We start from the raw sequence: 19,917 nt of genomic DNA on the forward strand, positions 1-19,917 counted from the left end.
CCCTCCGGGCCGGTGGAATTGTATTATCACTGGCCCCCCCATTGTAACCACTGCCCCCCCCCCCCCCCCCCCATTGTAACCACTGGCCCGGAGCATTCGTCCAAAAACGAAATCGACTAATAATGAAGAAAATGAACACATTTGTTGCCATAGTAATTTATGCACTAACTACATTACTACTTTTACTACAACATTTGGATCATCAGTTCTTCCTCATTTTCCTCAATTGTTCATATTTGGTTTATTAAAATAATGATATTGTGGTCATTGTTCAAAAATGTCTGCTATTATTATGAGTATTATTATTAGTATAATGCGCTTTCTGCTTCCTGTCATTAGGAGTTAAAAATGTAATGGCTATGTATTAGATTAGATTAGAACCTTCATTCTCCTGCTGGGACATTTCCCTAAAGCCAATACCTTTATATGTTCTACTCTTCACTTCCTGTCAGCAGAGGTCATTGATGTACAGAGCCGACAGAAGACCTTGTTTATATTGGCATCATATTGAGAGGTGCAGTGACGCGTCCTAAAACCAGGAAGTAAGCTGCTGGTTCCCTCGACAAAAAGCAATGGGATTTCTCCACAGGGTTTTGGAAAATAGCTGGAAATAAGGTCTGTGGAAAACAAACCGGTTTGATAAATGCACGTTTTGTTACCCTACTTTTATAATTTTCAAATCATAAATCTAATCGATAGGTTATAAAAGGGTTTTAGGACGCGTTACAGTGTAACCTTCTCTCCCTCTTCTTCTCATGCTCCCTGTCACTCTCCTTTAACTCCTCCAGTAACTTTCTTTTATTTGAAGATTGTTTTTTTTGGCCCGGCGCTTGGCCGGTTACCGCTGGTATTAAATCATTTTGGTGAATGGTTAGGTGGCGCGATAGTCTGTAGTGAAGAAGGAGCGCGCTCCCGCTCACGGGAGCCTGCTCGCGCTGCGCTCCCGCTCACGGGAGCCTGCTCGCGCTGCGCTCCCGCTCACGGGAGCCTGCTCGCGCTGCGCTCCCGCTCACGGGAGCCTGCTCGCGCTGCGCTCCCGCTCACGGGAGCCTGCTCGCGCTGCGCTCCGCAGCAAACAGCTGTTTGCTTTTTGCTTTTCACCCAACAACGACAACCGCCTCACGAAACGCTCTGTTGTAGCGTTAATAAACGAAACAATTTAACTTAATTGCAAGTCAAAATACCAATACCAGAGGAAAATTCTTTTTTTTAAAGCAATATTTTTAGTGGCCCGAGCGGGCAAGTGGAAAGCACGTTATGCTGGCCCGGGGTGTCTAAATAGTGCGGGCCATTTATAATGTCGAGCCCTGCTGTATATCTGTAGAGTTCAATGTTCATTGACAATAAATATTGTTGTTTATGAATTGTACTTTCTTTATTTGATTGGCAGTCAGTTGTTGATGACATGCAGACGTTGATAAAGTTACTTCAATATATATCACACTAATTCATAAAGCAAGTTAGACATTTTGATGTTCTGGACCTTTGCATGGGGACATTTTCTCTAACTGGACCTCGTTGCATTTGAGTTGAATACCCCTGATCTAGGAGGAAACCAAAAGCTTCCCAGACGTTGGATTTCGCTCCTGAGGAAGTGTTATTGCTTTTCTCCGCTAGAGAGCTTCACCTCAGCCATTTAGACTGTGTGGCGCGCTCAGCTGCAGATTGATGCGCTGCAGAGGTTATGACCGCGGGGAGAGGTCTGAGGATTTAAACATTCAACTAAACTATTATTATTTTTAATATATTTATTATACAACACCCGCGACCCGACCCGTATCATCTTTGTTTTACCCAGAACCGAACCCGGAAAAAAATGTTTGAAAAAATACCACCCTCGAATCACTGTGTGTGTGTGTGTGTGTGTGTGTGTGTGTGTGTGTGTGTGTGTGTGTGTGTGTGTGTGTGTGTGTGTGTATATGGTATATGTGTGTGTGTGTGTGTGTGTGTGTGTGTGTGTGTGTGTGTGTGTGTGTGTGTGTATATGGTATATGTGTACCACTTTATTTATTTTCCTGCACACACACCATGTCTGATACTGTGTGTGTGTGTGTGTGTGTGTGTGTGTGTGTGTGTGTGTGTGTGTGTGTGTGTGTGTGTGTGTGTGTGTGTGTGTGTGTGTCGCCAGCAGAGGTCGCTGTACCTGAAGCTTAGAATATTGGAACCCATTCCCCAAACACAGGCTCCGGAACTCCATTAAAGCTCCGTCCCTCATCACCCTTTCTCTCCCGTTTCTCCCCCTCTCTCTCCCCCTCTCTCTCCCCCTCTCTCTCCCCCCCCCCCCCTCTCACCAGCACGGTGAGGCAGTCGCTGCTCACGGACGGCAGACCCCAGGCTCCTTCCCAGCAGAACAGCTCGTCGGGCGCCGCCATGTTTCCGCGGGAGAATGACCTTCACTCCGGAAGAGAAGCGACTCTTCTTCTGCCCGGAAAACAGGTGCTTTCCCGCCCCCTGATGGACTGGAGGGAGGCAGGAGAACCACACAAACAAACAACACAAAACAACACAAACTAACTAACAAACAACACAACGTGCTATATTAATAATAATGTTTTAGAATATTTGCACACTTCTGTAAATATATTTAACATGCTCTTATATACTACTGCAATAAATACTACATCTAATACTACTTTCTATCTATCTATCTCTCTATCTCTCTCTCTCTCTCTCTCTATCTCTCTATCTCTCTATCTATACTAGTATCAGCGCTACCACTGCCTATATTAAAACTAACGAACTACTACATTGCTTCAGTGGAGATATATCAATGAGAAACTGAAGTCCTCCAGCAACATGAATAAAGAATAGGATGGGAGGGATGGATCCCTCTTTAATGGTCTCACATGCAGAGCACGCACAGTGATATGTGTTCTCTGCTTTTAACCCATCCTAGAACCAGGAGTCTAGCACCAGGAGCAGTGGGGAGCTATTGTACAGCGCCCGGGGAGCAATGGGAGTGAGGGGGAAGGGGGATGTCCGCTGCCTTGCTCAAGGCACCACGGCAGGGCAGGAGGTGAACTGGGACCTAAGTAGAAGTCCACACTCCATATTTAGGTCTGGTCGGGGACTTGAATAGGCTCACGGTCCAAGCCCCTACTGCCTGAGCCACTGCCGGACTTATAGGACATAGAACTAATAAAACAGATCAAATAGTGAAGAGAATCTTTTGAGATGTAAATACAAATAAAATAGAAGTAGTGCAAGATGAGTCTACAAGTGGAATATGATATATAGATAAATAATTAGCAAGATGCAACAGATGAATGCTCTGGATGTTCTTCACAGAGTGCAGGTGGTTAACAGTCTGAGGGCCTGTGGGGTGAAACTGTCTCTGAGTCTGGGGGTTTTATTCCTCATGCTTTTCAAGATTCATTCAACATATAAGACACAAAACTATAACAGTGCCAGACTTAGCAGACGAAGTAACCTCAAAATAAATGCATTGCGAGTGGAGGATGTCAGTGTTAATGTGAGCTTCCGCTTTCCTAACAGTCGTTGGTCAAGCTGTCGGTTTATTTCAGTCTTCTTTCAAAACTCAGTGACTCAACTTCTTCAAAAGTGTTCACTGTGACCTAGAGCAGGGGGTCCAACTCTATTTCATCACGCTCCACATCAGCATTATGGCTGCATTCAAAGGGCCGGTTGTGACTTTAAGACTTTAGAAAAATACATAAATAAATATATGATATATATCAAATAATGTGTTATGCCATTCTACCGAATTGATGCAAAGTCAGGTTGGAACAGTTTTGACATTGTTTTTTTCCCCAAACTTTGTCCATATATATTTTGTACCATATCTAAATTACACATATCTAGTAAAAGAACCGTACATTTTGATATCGTATTTTCAGACTGTATTGGAATGTTCTTCCTCTACCGAAACATAGTACATACACTGAAGTAAAAAAGTATTATATTAACCTGTTAAGATTGTTTTACCTTCCCTTCTCTAAATAGTATTTTAACAAATATTTCTTGAGGGTTTTCACAATTAAATCAATGCAATTACATTTTTAATCAAATTTCAAAGTTCAATTTATACAATTCCTAAAAATCTCAATGCAATCTTTCTTTGTAAAATGCATAAAACTGATCATATTGATTCCAGAGTTGATGATTGTTGAAATTGAACATGCATTAAAACAATCAGTATCATATCATTTTATTTGATAAGTCAATATACTTCATTTTTTACAAAACATCCAGTGTTTCGGTAGTGACCACAGTATTTAGTTCTCAAGGTTGTTTCATATTCCCTCAACCTTATTGCTAAATCTGAACTCATAACATGCCTTATGCTAAAGTGTGAATGTTTGAAGCTACTGACCCAGAATCAGCACTTTAGTAACAGCTGAAAGAGAGGGGGATGAGGCTAGAGTGGGTGATCTGTTTGGTATTTTGAGCAAAACACTTCATAGACATGTTTTTATATATCTGAGACCTAGAATATATGCCTACAAATAGTATAATAAGAGACCTTTAAAGTCACACACTGATTTTCAGACTTTAAAGCACAATTATTTCAAAACTATGGGATTTACCTGCTTACCATTCCATTTTGTCCCTTTCCTGAAACGATCATGTCAATTACCGAAACGTAACCATCTGTTTCGGTAGTGACGATTCTAGCTCAAATTGAGCATAACTAAAGAATGCTAGCAACTACATGGCTAACATACACGTTTTTGAAGAGGCTTACACACATAAAAACCTAATACTTTGCATAAAACTCAGAAAAAAGTTTACTTATTTGAAGATAACATGTGTTCGGTCGTGACAATTCTTAAGGTTACATGCCGATTTCAGATTTTGGAACAGATTGATATCAAAAGTGTGGGATATAGCCACTTGCCATTCAGCCATGAGGGACAGGGATGCAAGGTCACTGCCTTGTCAAAAGTGCAGGGGTGTGGCTAAAAACCAGGCTCAGCCATTGGACTAAAACCAGGCTCAGCCATTGGACTAAAACCAGGCTCAGCCATTGGACTAAAACCAGGCCCAGCCATTGGACTAAAACCAGGCTCAGCCATTGGACTAAAACCAGGCTCAGCCATTGGACTAAAACCAGGCCCAGCCATTGGACTAAAACCAGGCCCAGCCATTGGACTAAAGCCCCTTGTGTTTCGGTGGTGACATGAAAACTGGGGACATGATATTTTGAGTATAGTTCTTTTATTAAAAAATTAAACTCACAATAAATATAAATAATCCAACTTCTGTTTGAATGTAATCATAAAGATCTTCTAAATACACCATTCAACAAAATAAAATAAAATGTTTTTTTAAGTGTTATTTACAGAAATTGAAATGTAGATGTCAGGGTCGGCGACAGCTACTTCCCAATAGAAAGTACTATAAATGATGTTTTTGTATATATTAAACTTATCACTATATCATTGAATGCCTTATGTTTAGACCATAACATATTCTTAGTAAATATCTATGTCTGAATACTTCATTGTTTTGTTAAATCGTTTTTTTTGTTGTGGGACCGGGCTTTGCATCAATTCGGTAGAATGCCCCATATATGACATGATTGCCTCTGCATTGGATTATTATGGGATAGGGTAATAACTTCATAATTAACTACGTCTGAAAGCAGAAGTCTAGGGAGAATTATTGCAAGACTCTTCAGTGCACATTTAATAAAATGATTGAAAAATAAAATCCAAATTCTGGAAAAAAGTAAAAAACAAAACAAACATTTTGAAGAAAAAAAGTCAAATTCTGAGAAAAAGATCAAATTTGAGATGCATTGTGGGACATGAAATTTATGGGCAACGTGCTTCTGTAAAGCGGCATGTAACCGTGTAATAAACATATTATATTCTTTGTGAGCTCTTGAGGGGCCACAGGAAGTGAGGTCACGGGCCGGACTTGGCCCCCGGGCCTTGAGTTTGACCCCCCTGCTCTAGAGCCGCTGTTCCAGATTCAGGGTCCTCTGTCTCTCTCCAGGGAAAGGATTGGATCTCATATTTCATTTCTTTACTAAAGAATATGTTTATAAATAACACATATTCATATAAACATCCAAAAGTTAAAATGTGCACTTTGTACAACAATCTATATAAATACATATATTAGAATAAGTATATTACAATATTTACACAACAGTTGAATGAGCACAGTTAAGTTATTATTATTGTTGTTATTGTTGTTATTATTGGTGGTATTTTATGATTATTTTCTTGAAATTCATCTCGTATTATCTTCTGGGTTCCTGTTTGTTATCATTGGAAATTAAAACAGAAAATCCCAAATATATTATTTAAAATGTTACAAATCTTTATTTACATAAAACAAGACACACATTAAAACACATTATAACACATTAAAAGCATATTACATGTAGAAGCAAACACTGAGAGGTGGACAAATGCAAAAGCAGGTGAATACATTCATAATACCTAAAAACAAAAGACAGAATAATAACTTTAAACTTTCTTTTTACACAATTTCTGTAATATTAAACAAGATGTTACTTGTTAGACGCTCTTATCCAAAGCGACTCACATACTCACAACGACATGCTGACTGCAGTGGGGTTTGAACCTGTGACCCCCTGATTTGAAGTCCTGCAAAATATCCACTGGGCCACAGCCTCCCTGTGAATAGTACTGTGTGAATGTATTAATTATCCATGTAATAAACTACAAGTCCCAGAGAGCATTGCTGTAGGAATCTTCCAATCAGAGAGCTCTTCGTTTTTTGCGTAGAACAATATTTTTAAAACAGTTTTTCATCTATAATGATGTTTATTAATCTATAATGCTGTTTATTAATCTATAATGCTGTGATATTCATCTATAATGCTGTTTATTCATCTATAATGCTGTTTATTCATCTATAATGCTGTGATATTCATATATAATGGTCTCAGTGGATTCAGCGCTTGCCTGCCACTGAGCTGTAGATGGTGGCGTCCTCCTCCGCTGCTCTATAAATAATGAATAAACAGAGTCATTAGATATCATAATACATCAAAAAAAAACACAAAACCACAGATCCTCTCAATGTGAGAGTGTAGCTTTAGCTAGAATAATAGCGTTCATTCCTTTATAGCCCAACATTAGCCTCCTTTAGCTTAGCGGTGGTGACGTGAAGTCATGTGACCGTGCTGTAGTTCCTTTATAGTCCAACATTAGCCTCCTTTAGCTTAGCGGTGGTGACGTGAAGTCATGTGACCGTGCTGTAGTTCCTTTATAGCCCAACATTAGCCTCCTTTAGCTTAGCGGTGGTGACGTGAAGTCATGTGACCGTGCTGTAGTTCCTTTATAGCCCAACATTAGCCACCTTTAGCTTAGCGGTGGTGACGTGAAGTCATGTGACCGTGCTGTAGTTCCTTTATAGCCCAACATTAGCCACCTTTAGCTTAGCGGTGGTGACGTGAAGTCATGTGACCGTGCTGTAGTTCCTTTATAGTCCAACATTAGCCTCCTTTAGCTTAGCAGTGGTGACGTGAAGTCATGTGACCGTGCTGTAGTTCCTTTATAGCCCAACATTAGCCGCCTTTAGCTTAGCGGTGGTGACGTGAAGTCATGTGACCGTGCTGTAGTTCCTTTATAGCCCAACATTAGCCGCCTTTAGCTTAGCGGTGGTGACGTGAAGTCATGTGACCGTGCTGTAGTTCCTCTATAGCCCAACATTAGCCGCCTTTAGCTTAGCGATGGTGACGTGAAGTCATGTGACCGTGCTGTAGTTCCTCTATAGCCCAACTTTAGCCTCCTTTAGCTTAGCGGTGGTGAAGTCATGTGACCGTGCTGTAGTTCCTTTATAGCCCAACATTAGCCTCCTTTAGCTTAGCGGTGGTGACGTGAAGTCATGTGACCGTGCTGTAGTTCCTTTATAGCCCAACATTAGCCGCCTTTAGCTTAGCAGTGGTGACTTGAAATCATGTGACCGTGCTGTAGTTCCTTTGTAGCCCAACATTAGCCTCCATTAGCTTAGCGGTGGTGATATGCAGTCATGTGACCGTGCTGTAGTTCATTTATAGCCCAACATTAGCCTCCTTTAGCTTAGCGGTGGTGACGTGAAGTCATGTGACCGTGCTGTAGTTCCTTTATAGCCCAACATTAGCCTCCTTTAGCTTAGCGGTGGTGACGTGAAGTCATGTGACCGTGCTGTAGTTCATTTATAGCCCAACATTAGCCTCCTTTAGCTTAGCGGTGGTGACGTGAAGTCATGTGACCGCGCTGTAGTTCCTTTAAAGCCCAACATTAGCCTCCTTTAGCTTAGCGGTGGTGACGTGAAGTCATGTGACCGTACTGTAGTTCATTTATAGCCCAACATTAGCCTCCTTTAGCTTAGCGGTGGTGATGTGAAGTCATGTGACCGTGCTGTAGTTCCTTTGTAGCCCAACATTAGCCTCCTTTAGCTTAGCGGTGGTGATATGCAGTCATGTGACCGTGCTGTAGTTCATTTATAGCCCAACATTAGCCTCCTTTAGCTTAGCGGTGGTGACGTGAAGTCATGTGACCGCGCTGTAGTTCCTTTAAAGCCCAACATTAGCCTCCTTTAACTTAGCGGTGGTGATGTGAAGTCATGTGACCGTGCTGTAGTTCCTTTGTAGCCCAACATTAGCCTCCTTTAGCTTAGCGGTGGTGATATGCAGTCATGTGACCGTGCTGTAGTTCATGTATAGCCCAACATTAGCCTCCTTTAGCTTAGCGGTGGTGATGTGAAGTCATGTGACCGTGCTGTAGTTCCTTTGTGGCCCAACATTAGCCTCCTTTAGCTTAGCGGTGGTGATATGCAGTCATGTGACCGTGCTGTAGTTCCTCTATAGCCCAACATTAGCCTCCTTTAGCTTAGCGGTGGTGACGTGAAGTCATGTGACCGTGCTGTAGTTCCTTTATAGCCCAACATTAGCCTCCTTTAGTTTAGCGGTGGTGACGTGAAGTCATGTGACCGTGCTGTAGTTCCTTTATAGCCCAACATTAGCCTCCTTTAGCTTAGCGGTGGTGATGTGAAGTCATGTGACCGTGCTGAAGTTCCTTTGTAGCCCAACATTAGCCTCCTTTAGCTTAGCGGTGGTGATATGCAGTCATGTGACCGTGCTGTAGTTCCTCTATAGCCCAACATTAGCCTCCTTTAGCTTAGCGGTGGTGACGTGAAGTCATGTGACCGTGCTGTAGTTCCTTTATAGCCCAACATTAGCCTCCTTTAGTTTAGCGGTGGTGACGTGAAGTCATGTGACCGTGCTGTAGTTCCTCTATAGCCCAACATTAGCCTCCTTTAGCTTAGCGGTGGTGACGTGAAGTCATGTGACCGTGCTGTAGTTCCTTTATAGCCCAACATTAGCCTCCTTTAGTTTAGCGGTGGTGACGTGAAGTCATGTGACCGTGCTGTAGTTCCTTTATAGCCCAACATTAGCCTCCTTTAGCTTAGCGGTGGTGACGTGAAGTCATGTGACCGTGCTGTAGTTCCTTTATAGTCCAACATTAGCCTCCTTTAGCTTAGCGGTGGTGACGTGAAGTCATGTGACCGTGCTATAGTTCCTTTATAGCCCAACATTTGCCTCCTTTAGCTTAACTGTGGTGACGTGAAGTCATGTGACCGTGCTGTAGTTCCTTTATAGCCCAACATTAGCCTCCATTAGCTTATCGGTGGTGATATGCAGTCATGTGACCGTGCTGTAGTTCCTTTATAGCCCAACATTAGCCTCCTTTAGTTTAGCGGTGGTGACGTGAAGTCATGTGACCGTGCTGTAGTTCCTTTATAGCCCAACATTAGCCTCCTTTAGCTTAGCGGTGGTGACGTGAAGTCATGTGACCGTGCTGTAGTTCCTCTATAGCCCAACATTAGCCTCCTTTAGCTTAGCGGTGGTGACGTGAAGTCATGTGACCGTGCTGTAGTTCCTTTATAGCCCAACATTAGCCTCCTTTAGTTTAGCGGTGGTGACGTGAAGTCATGTGACCGTGCTGTAGTTCCTTTATAGCCCAACATTAGCTTCCTTTAGCTTAGCGGTGGTGACGTGAAGTCATGTGACCGTGCTGTAGTTCATTTATAGCCCAACATTAGCCTCCTTTAGCTTAGCGGTGGTGACGTGAAGTCATGTGACCGCGCTGTAGTTCCTTTAAAGCCCAACATTAGCCTCCTTTAACTTAGCGGTGGTGATGTGAAGTCATGTGACCGTGCTGTAGTTCCTTTGTAGCCCAACATTAGCCTCCTTTAGCTTAGCGGTGGTGATATGCAGTCATGTGACCGTGCTGTAGTTCATTTATAGCCCAACATTAGCCTCCTTTAGCTTAGCGGTGGTGATGTGAAGTCATGTGACCGTGCTGTAGTTCCTTTGTAGCCCAACATTAGCCTCCTTTAGCTTAGCGGTGGTGATATGCAGTCATGTGACCGTGCTGTAGTTCCTCTATAGCCCAACATTAGCCTCCTTTAGCTTAGCGGTGGTGACGTGAAGTCATGTGACCGTGCTGTAGTTCCTTTATAGCCCAACATTAGCCTCCTTTAGTTTAGCGGTGGTGACGTGAAGTCATGTGACCGTGCTGTAGTTCCTTTATAGCCCAACATTAGCCTCCTTTAGCTTAGCGGTGGTGATGTGAAGTCATGTGACCGTGCTGAAGTTCCTTTGTAGCCCAACATTAGCCTCCTTTAGCTTAGCGGTGGTGATATGCAGTCATGTGACCGTGCTGTAGTTCCTCTATAGCCCAACATTAGCCTCCTTTAGCTTAGCGGTGGTGACGTGAAGTCATGTGACCGTGCTGTAGTTCCTTTATAGCCCAACATTAGCCTCCTTTAGTTTAGCGGTGGTGACGTGAAGTCATGTGACCGTGCTGTAGTTCCTCTATAGCCCAACATTAGCCTCCTTTAGCTTAGCGGTGGTGACGTGAAGTCATGTGACCGTGCTGTAGTTCCTTTCTAGCCCAACATTAGCCTCCTTTAGTTTAGCGGTGGTGACGTGAAGTCATGTGACCGTGCTGTAGTTCCTTTATAGCCCAACATTAGCCTCCTTTAGCTTAGCGGTGGTGACGTGAAGTCATGTGACCGTGCTGTAGTTCCTTTATAGTCCAACATTAGCCTCCTTTAGCTTAGCGGTGGTGACGTGAAGTCATGTGACCGTGCTGTAGTTCCTTTATAGCCCAACATTTGCCTCCTTTAGCTTAACTGTGGTGACGTGAAGTCATGTGACCGTGCTGTAGTTCCTTTATAGCCCAACATTAGCCTCCATTAGCTTATCGGTGGTGATATGCAGTCATGTGACCGTGCTGTAGTTCCTTTATAGCCCAACATTAGCCTCCTTTAGTTTAGCGGTGGTGACGTGAAGTCATGTGACCGTGCTGTAGTTCCTTTATAGCCCAACATTAGCCTCCTTTAGCTTAGCGGTGGTGACGTGAAGTCATGTGACCGTGCTGTAGTTCCTCTATAGCCCAACATTAGCCTCCTTTAGCTTAGCGGTGGTGACGTGAAGTCATGTGACCGTGCTGTAGTTCCTTTATAGCCCAACATTAGCCTCCTTTAGTTTAGCGGTGGTGACGTGAAGTCATGTGACCGTGCTGTAGTTCCTTTATAGCCCAACATTAGCTTCCTTTAGCTTAGCGGTGGTGACGTGAAGTCATGTGACCGTGCTGTAGTTCCTTTATAGTCCAACATTAGCCTCCTTTAGCTTAGCGGTGGTGACGTGAAGTCATGTGACCGTGCTGTAGTTCCTTTATAGCCCAACATTAGCCTCCTTTAGTTTAGCGGTGGTGACGTGAAGTCATGTGACCGTGCTGTAGTTCCTCTATAGCCCAACATTAGCCTCCTTTAGCTTAGCGGTGGTGACGTGAAGTCATGTGACCGTGCTGTAGTTCCTTTATAGCCCAACATTAGCCTCCTTTAGTTTAGCGGTGGTGACGTGAAGTCATGTGACCGTGCTGTAGTTCCTCTATAGCCCAACATTAGCCTCCTTTAGCTTAGCGGTGGTGATATGCAGTCATGTGACCGTGCTGTAGTTCCTTTATAGCCCAACATTAGCCTCCTTTAGTTTAGCGGTGGTGACGTGAAGTCATGTGACCGTGCTGTAGTTCCTCTATAGCCCAACATTAGCCTCCTTTAGCTTAGCGGTGGTGACGTGAAGTCATGTGACCGTGCTGTAGTTCCTTTATAGCCCAACATTAGCCTCCTTTAGTTTAGCGGTGGTGACGTGAAGTCATGTGACCGTGCTGTAGTTCCTTTATAGCCCAACATTAGCCTCCTTTAGTTTAGCGGTGGTGACGTGAAGTCATGTGACCGTGCTGTAGTTCCTTTATAGCCCAACATTAGCCTCCTTTAGTTTAGCGGTGGTGACGTGAAGTCATGTGACCGTGCTGTAGTTCCTTTATAGCCCAACATTAGCTTCCTTTAGCTTAGCGGTGGTGACGTGAAGTCATGTGACCGTGCTGTAGTTCCTTTATAGTCCAACATTAGCCTCCTTTAGCTTAGCGGTGGTGACGTGAAGTCATGTGACCGTGCTGTAGTTCCTTTATAGCCCAACATTAGCCGCCTTTAGCTTAGCGTTGGTGAAGTCATGTGACCGTGCTGTAGTTCCTCTGTAGCCCAACATTAGCCTCCATTACTTTAGCGGTGGTAACGTGAAGTCATGTGACCGTGCTGTAGTTCCTTATAGTCCAACATTAGCCTCCTTTAGCTTAGCGGTGGTGATGTGAAGTCATGTGACCGTGCCGTAGTTCCTTTGTAGCCCAACATTAGCCTCTTTTAGCTGAGCGGTGGTGACGTGAAGTCATGTGACCGTGCCGTAGTTCCTTTGTAGCCCAACATTAGCCTCTTTTAGCTTAGCGGTGGTGATGTGAAGTCATGTGACCGTGCCGTAGTTCCTTTGTAGCCCAACATTAGCCTCCTTTAGCTGAGCGGTGGTGACGTGAAGTCATGTGACCGTGCTGTAGTTCCTTTATAGTCCAACATTAGCCACCTTTAGCTTAGCGGTGGTGATGTGAAGTCATGTGACCGTGCTGAAGTTCCTTTGTAGCCCAACATTAGCCTCCTTTAGCTTAGCGGTGGTGATGTGAAGTCATGTGACCGTGCCGTAGTTCCTTTGTAGCCCAACATTAGCCTCCATTACCTTAGCGGTGGTAACGTGAAGTCATGTGACCGTGCTGTAGTTCCTTATAGTCCAACATTAGCCTCCTTTAGCTTAACGGTGGTGATGTGAAGTCATGTGACCGTGCTGTAGTTCCTTTATAGCCCAACATTAGCCTCTTTTAGCTTAGCGGTTGTGACGTGAAGTCATGTGACCGTGCTGTAGTTCCTTTATAGCCCAACATTAGCCGCCTTTAGCTTAGCAGTGGTGACGTGAAGTCATGTGACCGTGCTGTAGTTCCTTTATAGTCCAACATTAGCCTCCTTTAGCTTAGCGGTGGTGACGTGAAGTCATGTGACCGTGCTGTAGTTCCTTTGTAGCCCAACATTAGCCTCCATTAGCTTAGCGGTGGTGATATGCAGTCATGTGACCGTGCTGTAGTTCCTTTATAGCCCAACATTAGCCTCCTTTAGCTTAGCGGTGGTGATGTGAAGTCATGTGACCGTGCTGTAGTTCCTTTGTAGCCCAACATTAGCCTCCATTAGCTTAGCGGTGGTGACGTAAAGTCATGTGACCGTGCTGTAGTTCCTCTATAGTCCAACATTAGCCTCCTTTAGCTTAGCGGTGGTGATGTGAAGTCATGTGACCGTGCTGTAGTTCCTTTGTAGCCCAACATTTGCCTCCATTAGCTTAGCGGTGGTGACGTGAAGTCATGTGACCGTGCTGTAGTTCCTTTTGTTAACTGTGTTCGTTATTCTCCCGTCCAGGAGAGAAGCTTTAAAATAGGAGACTAAATGGAGTCTCTGTGAAAGTTCAATTGGGTACTTTAATTAAAAAAGGCGCGGTAGTGTTACAGACAGAATATTGTTCAGTCAGACAAACAGCTGTGATCCGCTCCTCGATAGGGAAGAGAAGAAGCTGGATCTCTCCTCCGGTGGTTTATATATGGTGTGCTGGCTCCTCCCCGCCAGCCGGCTCGCCTCGTCTCCAATGTCCGTTATTGCATTTAAACAGAGGATAGGTTCTTTTCACATTCAATATATGCTTAACACGCCGTTTCTCCTCATATTCTCTTTCATCACTTTTCATTTAACACATTCTAAACGCTGTAATCAATACTCGGTCTAAACAATACTTCTCGGCTCGTTTGGTTTCCGGTCATTCCGGATGTTGTCACATGCTACTCTCGTCTGTAAACAATGTATTCAAATAAACTGTACCTTCATTTAATATTCAGCATGATAGTATCTCGACATCTATAGTTGTAGTGTTAAATCAGTAGGCTTCGGTTTGCAACACTCCATATCATTTCGCTACTAAATTCACCTCTTCAGGAAATCGTATATTAGCCACATGCTAAATGCTAACCGGAGATTAAGGATTTTCAGAATAAAAGCTTAACTGCTTGTGCACAAGAATTTCTGGTTTTTCAGTATAAAAGAGCATTAAAACTGACGGCATGTTTAAACTACATTTCCCCATTAAAACATTGATTTTAATTTCTAACACTTTATAGCCCAACATTAGCCTCCTTTAGCTTAGCGTTGATGAAGTGAAGTCATCTGACCGTGCTGTAGTTCCTTTATAGCCCAACATTAGCCTCCTTCAGCTTAGCGGTGGTGATGTGAAGTCATGTGACCGTGCTGTAGTTCCTTTGTAGCCCAACATTAGCCTCCATTAGCTTAGCGGTGGTGACGTAAAGTCATGTGACCGTGCTGTAGTTCCTTTATAGTCCAACATTAGCCGCCTTTAGCTTAGCGGTGGTGACGTAAAGTCATGTGACCGTGCTGTAGTTCCTTTATAGCCCAACATTAGCCTCCTTTAGCTTAGCGGTGGTGAAGTGAAGTCATGTGACCGTGCTGTAGTTCCTTTATAGCCCAACATTAGCCTCCTTTAGCTTAGCGGTGGTGACGTGAAGTCATGTGACCGTGCTGTAGTTCCTTTATAGCCCAACATTAGCCTCCTTTAGCTTAGAGGTGGTGACGTGAAGTCATGTGACCGTGCTGTAGTTCCTTTATAGCCCAACATTAGCCTCCTTTAGCTTAGCGGTGGTGACGTGAAGTCATGTGACCGTGCTGTAGTTCCTTTATAGCCCAACATTAGCCTCCTTTAGCTTAGCGTTGATGAAGTGAAGTCATCTGACCGTGCTGTAGTTCCTTTATAGCCCAATATGAGCCGCCTTTAGCTTAGCGGTGGTGACGTGAAGTCATGTGATCGTGCTGTAGTTCCTTTATAGCCCAATATGAGCCACCTTTAGCTTAGCGGTAGTGACGTGAAGTCATGTGATCGTGCTGTAGTTCCTTTATAGCCCAACATTAGCCTCCTTTAGCTTAGCGGTGGTGAAGTGAAGTCATGTGACCGTGCTGTAGTTCCTTTATAGCCCAACATTAGCCTCCTTTAGCTTAGCGGTGGTGAAGTGAAGTCATCTGACCGTGCTGTAGTTCCTTTATAGCCCAATATGAGCCTCCTTTAGCTTAGCGTAGGGTGACCAGACGTCCCCGTTTTTCGGGGACAGTCCCCGTTTGTATTGCCCTGTCCCCGGTTGAAACTGTCCCCGGAAATGTCCCCGTTTTTTAATATATGTTAAAAACACATTGCAACGTGAAATAAAACGTTTCATGTCAGGAAACACTGGGTAAACAGACTGTGGTCAAGCCAGCCCCTACTTTGGAAAACACAGTCAAGCCAGCCCGCACGTTGTATTGCGGTGCGCGAATATCGTATGCATTACGGTAGAGGCCTGTAAAAACTGCCTTCAAAATAAAAGCGTTTACTCGGTCAATAACAAATATCCCTAAAAAACACACCAAACATATTCATATATACTGGAGCTTAAATTAAGAAATATTTACTATATAATGTGATCAATAATAATTTAAAAAAAACTACATATAACTACCACATTATAACTGAGTGAATGTAAAATGTAAGGATACAGTTATGAAGACATCTGACATTTCCACTGGGTGACTAATTTCAATTGATGTTGACACCATCTCACAACACTCCTAAAATAACATTACTTTCTGAGGCACAATTTAAAATGTATGCTGTTTAAAATCTCAAATTAGATCTATTGTCCATCTATATTTTGATTATTATTTAATGGGAACCGTCCATAATCAAAGAGTCATTCGAAGTCAATCAAATACTTCTTTCACTTCAGGGTGATAGCAGGAGACCCCATCTAGTCACTCAGAGAGAATCTGGACAATCTGATGTACAGTTTCAAAATAAAAGACCTTTGAAGTCTCATATATGAGCTATCGTCCTTCTGTTTGTATCCAACAGTTCAAATGTTCGAATTACATTGAACCAGAATTGTCCCCCTTTTTTCTTTAACAGCGAAGAAAATTGGATATGTTAATGAGATTTTGACCGCAAAACTCAAAATGTCCCCGGTTTTCATTCTGAAAATCTGGTCACCTTAGCTTAGCGGTGGTGACGTGAAGTCATGTGACCGTGCTGTAGTTCCTTTATAGCCCAACATTAGCCTCCTTTAGCTTAGCGGTGGTGACGTGAAGTCATGTGACTGTGCTGTAGTTCCTTTATAGCCCAACATTAGCCTCCTTTAGCTTAGCGTTGGTGACGTGAAGTCATGTGACCGTGCTGTAGTTCCTTTATAGCCCAACATTAGCCTCCTTTAGCTTAGCGGTGGTGACGTGAAGTCATGTGACCGTGCTGTAGTTCCTTTATAGCCCAACATTAGCCTCCTTTAGCTTAGCGGTGGTGACGTGAAGTCATGTGACTGTGCTGTAGTTCCTTTATAGCCCAACATTAGCCTCCTTTAGCTTAGCGTTGATGAAGTGAAGTCATCTGACCGTGCTGTAGTTCCTTTATAGCCCAACATTAGCCTCCTTCAGCTTAGCGGTGGTGATGTGAAGTCATGTGACCGTGCTGTAGTTCCTTTGTAGCCCAACATTAGCCTCCATTAGCTTAGCGGTGGTGACGTAAAGTCATGTGACCGTGCTGTAGTTCCTTTATAGTCCAACATTAGCCGCCTTTAGCTTAGCGGTGGTGACGTAAAGTCATGTGACCGTGCTGTAGTTCCTTTATAGCCCAACATTAGCCTCCTTTAGCTTAGCGGTGGTGACGTGAAGTCATGTGACCGTGCTGTAGTTCCTTTATAGCCCAACATTAGCCTCCTTTAGCTTAGCGGTGGTGACGTGAAGTCATGTGACCGTGCTGTAGTTCCTTTATAGCCCAACATTAGCCTCCTTTAGCTTAGCGGTGGTGACGTGAAGTCATGTGACCGTGCTGTAGTTCCTTTATAGCCCAACATTAGCCTCCTTTAGCTTAGCGGTGGTGACGTGAAGTCATGTGACCGTGCTGTAGTTCCTCTATAGCCAAACATTAGCCTCCTTTAGCTTAGCGGTGGTGACGTGAAGTCATGTGACCGTGCTGTAGTTCCTTTATAGCCCAACATTAGCCTCCTTTAGCTTAGCGTTGATGAAGTGAAGTCATCTGACCGTGCTGTAGTTCCTTTATAGCCCAATATGAGCCGCCTTTAGCTTAGCGGTGGTGACGTGAAGTCATGTGATCGTGCTGTAGTTCCTTTATAGCCCAATATGAGCCACCTTTAGCTTAGCGGTAGTGACGTGAAGTCATGTGATCGTGCTGTAGTTCCTTTATAGCCCAACATTAGCCTCCTTTAGCTTAGCGGTGGTGACGTGAAGTCATGTGACCGTGCTGTAGTTCCTTTATAGCCCAACATTAGCCTCCTTTAGCTTAGCGGTGGTGAAGTGAAGTCATCTGACCGTGCTGTAGTTCCTTTATAGCCCAATATGAGCCTCCTTTAGCTTAGCGTAGGGTGACCAGACGTCCCCGTTTTTCGGGGACAGTCCCCGTTTGTATTGCCCTGTCCCCGGTTGAAACTGTCCCCGGAAATGTCCCCGTTTTTTAATATATGTTAAAAACACATTGCAACGTGAAATAAAACGTTTCATGTCAGGAAACACTGGGTAAACAGACTGTGGTCAAGCCAGCCCCCACTTTGGAAAACACAGTCAAGCCAGCCCGCACGTTGTATTGCGGTGCGCGAATATCGTATGCATTACGGTAGAGGCCTGTAAAAACTGCCTTCAAAATAAAAGCGTTTACTCGGTCAATAACAAATATCCCTAAAAAACACACCAAACATATTCATATATACTGGAGCTTAAATTAAGAAATATTTACTATATAATGTGATCAATAATAATTTAAAAAAAACTACATATAACTACCACATTATAACTGAGTGAATGTAAAATGTAAGGATACAGTTATGAAGACATCTGACATTTCCACTGGGTGACTAATTTCAATTGATGTTGACACCATCTCACAACACTCCTAAAATAACATTACTTTCTGAGGCACAATTTAAAATGTATGCTGTTTAAAATCTCAAATTAGATCTATTGTCCATCTATATTTTGATTATTATTTAATGGGAACCGTCCATAATCAAAGAGTCATTCGAAGTCAATCAAATACTTCTTTCACTTCAGGCTGATAGCAGGAGACCCCATCTAGTCACTCAGAGAGAATCTGGACAATCTGATGTACAGTTTCAAAATAAAAGACCTTTGAAGTCTCATATATGAGCTATCGTCCTTCTGTTTGTATCCAACAGTTCAAATGTTCGAATTACATTGAACCAGAATTGTCCCCCTTTTTTCTTTAACAGCGAAGAAAATTGGATATGTTAATGAGATTTTGACCGCAAAACTCAAAATGTCCCCGGTTTTCATTCTGAAAATCTGGTCACCTTAGCTTAGCGGTGGTGACGTGAAGTCATGTGACCGTGCTGTAGTTCCTTTATAGCCCAACATTAGCCTCCTTTAGCTTAGCGGTGGTGACGTGAAGTCATGTGACTGTGCTGTAGTTCCTTTATAGCCCAACATTAGCCTCCTTTAGCTTAGCGGTGGTGACGTGAAGTCATGTGACTGTGCTGTAGTTCCTTTATAGCCCAACATTAGCCTCCTTTAGCTTAGCGGTGGTGACGTGAAGTCATGTGACCGTGCTGTAGTTCCTTTATAGCCCAACATTAGCCTCCTTTAGCTTAGCGGTGGTGAAGTCATGTGACCGTGCTGTAGTTCCTTTATAGCCCAACATTAGCCTCCTTTAGCTTAGCGGTGGTGACGTGAAGTCATGTGACCGTGCTGTAGTTCCTTTATAGCCCAACATTAGCTTCCTTTAGCTTAGCGGTGGTGACGTGAAGTCATGTGACCGTGCTGTAGTTCCTTTACAGCCCAACATTAGCCTCCTTTAGCTTAGCGGTGGTGACGTGAAGTCATGTGACCTTGCTGTAGTTCCTTTATAGCCCAACATTAGCCTCCTTTAGCTTAGCGGTGGTGATGTGAAGTCATGTGACCGTGCTGTAGTTCCTTTATAGCCCAACATTAGCCTCCTTTAGCTTAGCGGTGGTGACGTGAAGTCATGTGACCCTGCTGTAGTTCCTTTATAGCCCAATATGAGCCTCCTTTAGCTTATGACCTCCCAGTTATGTGCCACAAACAGCATGTGTAAATAAAGAATATTACTTATATACCAAGTGATTTTAAAACAGATATGAACTTTACGGTACCGGCTCTGGTTCTTCGGTCTGAACTGGACCGAGGCGTAGCTCGCGTCCTCCACCGCCGACCCCACAGGAGGCCGGACGTCACTGCAGAGTAAATACAAGAATACGATAAAAAAAATAAGATACAGTCTATTATTATTATTATTAGGGTTTAGCGAGCGACAACCCAGCAAAACACCCAAACACATCGGGAAGACGACGGGCGAAAGCACAGAAACACACATCACAACATGGCGGACACATGTTGTGATGTGTGTCTAACCCATCACAATCTAACCCATGTACACACAATTCATTATTGATAGGATTATTATTAGGGTCTGAGACCATTATTGGT

General features: G+C 43.5%; 1 long non-coding RNA gene across 1 annotated transcript; it reads right to left on the bottom strand.

Moving 5' to 3' along the window:
• Window positions 1–6,270: 6,270 nt before the first annotated feature.
• On the bottom strand, window positions 6,271–19,668 carry LOC307027322. The gene is made up of 2 exons (XR_013804598.1): window positions 19,584–19,668; window positions 6,271–6,943 (listed from the first exon to the last, which is right to left on the bottom strand). It is a non-coding gene; the product is annotated as an uncharacterized lncRNA (long non-coding RNA).
• Between the last annotated feature and the right edge of the window lie 249 nt (window positions 19,669–19,917).

This window comes from Notothenia rossii (genome assembly GCF_949606895.1).
Source record: "Notothenia rossii genome assembly, contig: scaffold_142, whole genome shotgun sequence".
Classification (NCBI taxonomy): domain Eukaryota; kingdom Metazoa; phylum Chordata; class Actinopteri; order Perciformes; family Nototheniidae; genus Notothenia; species Notothenia rossii.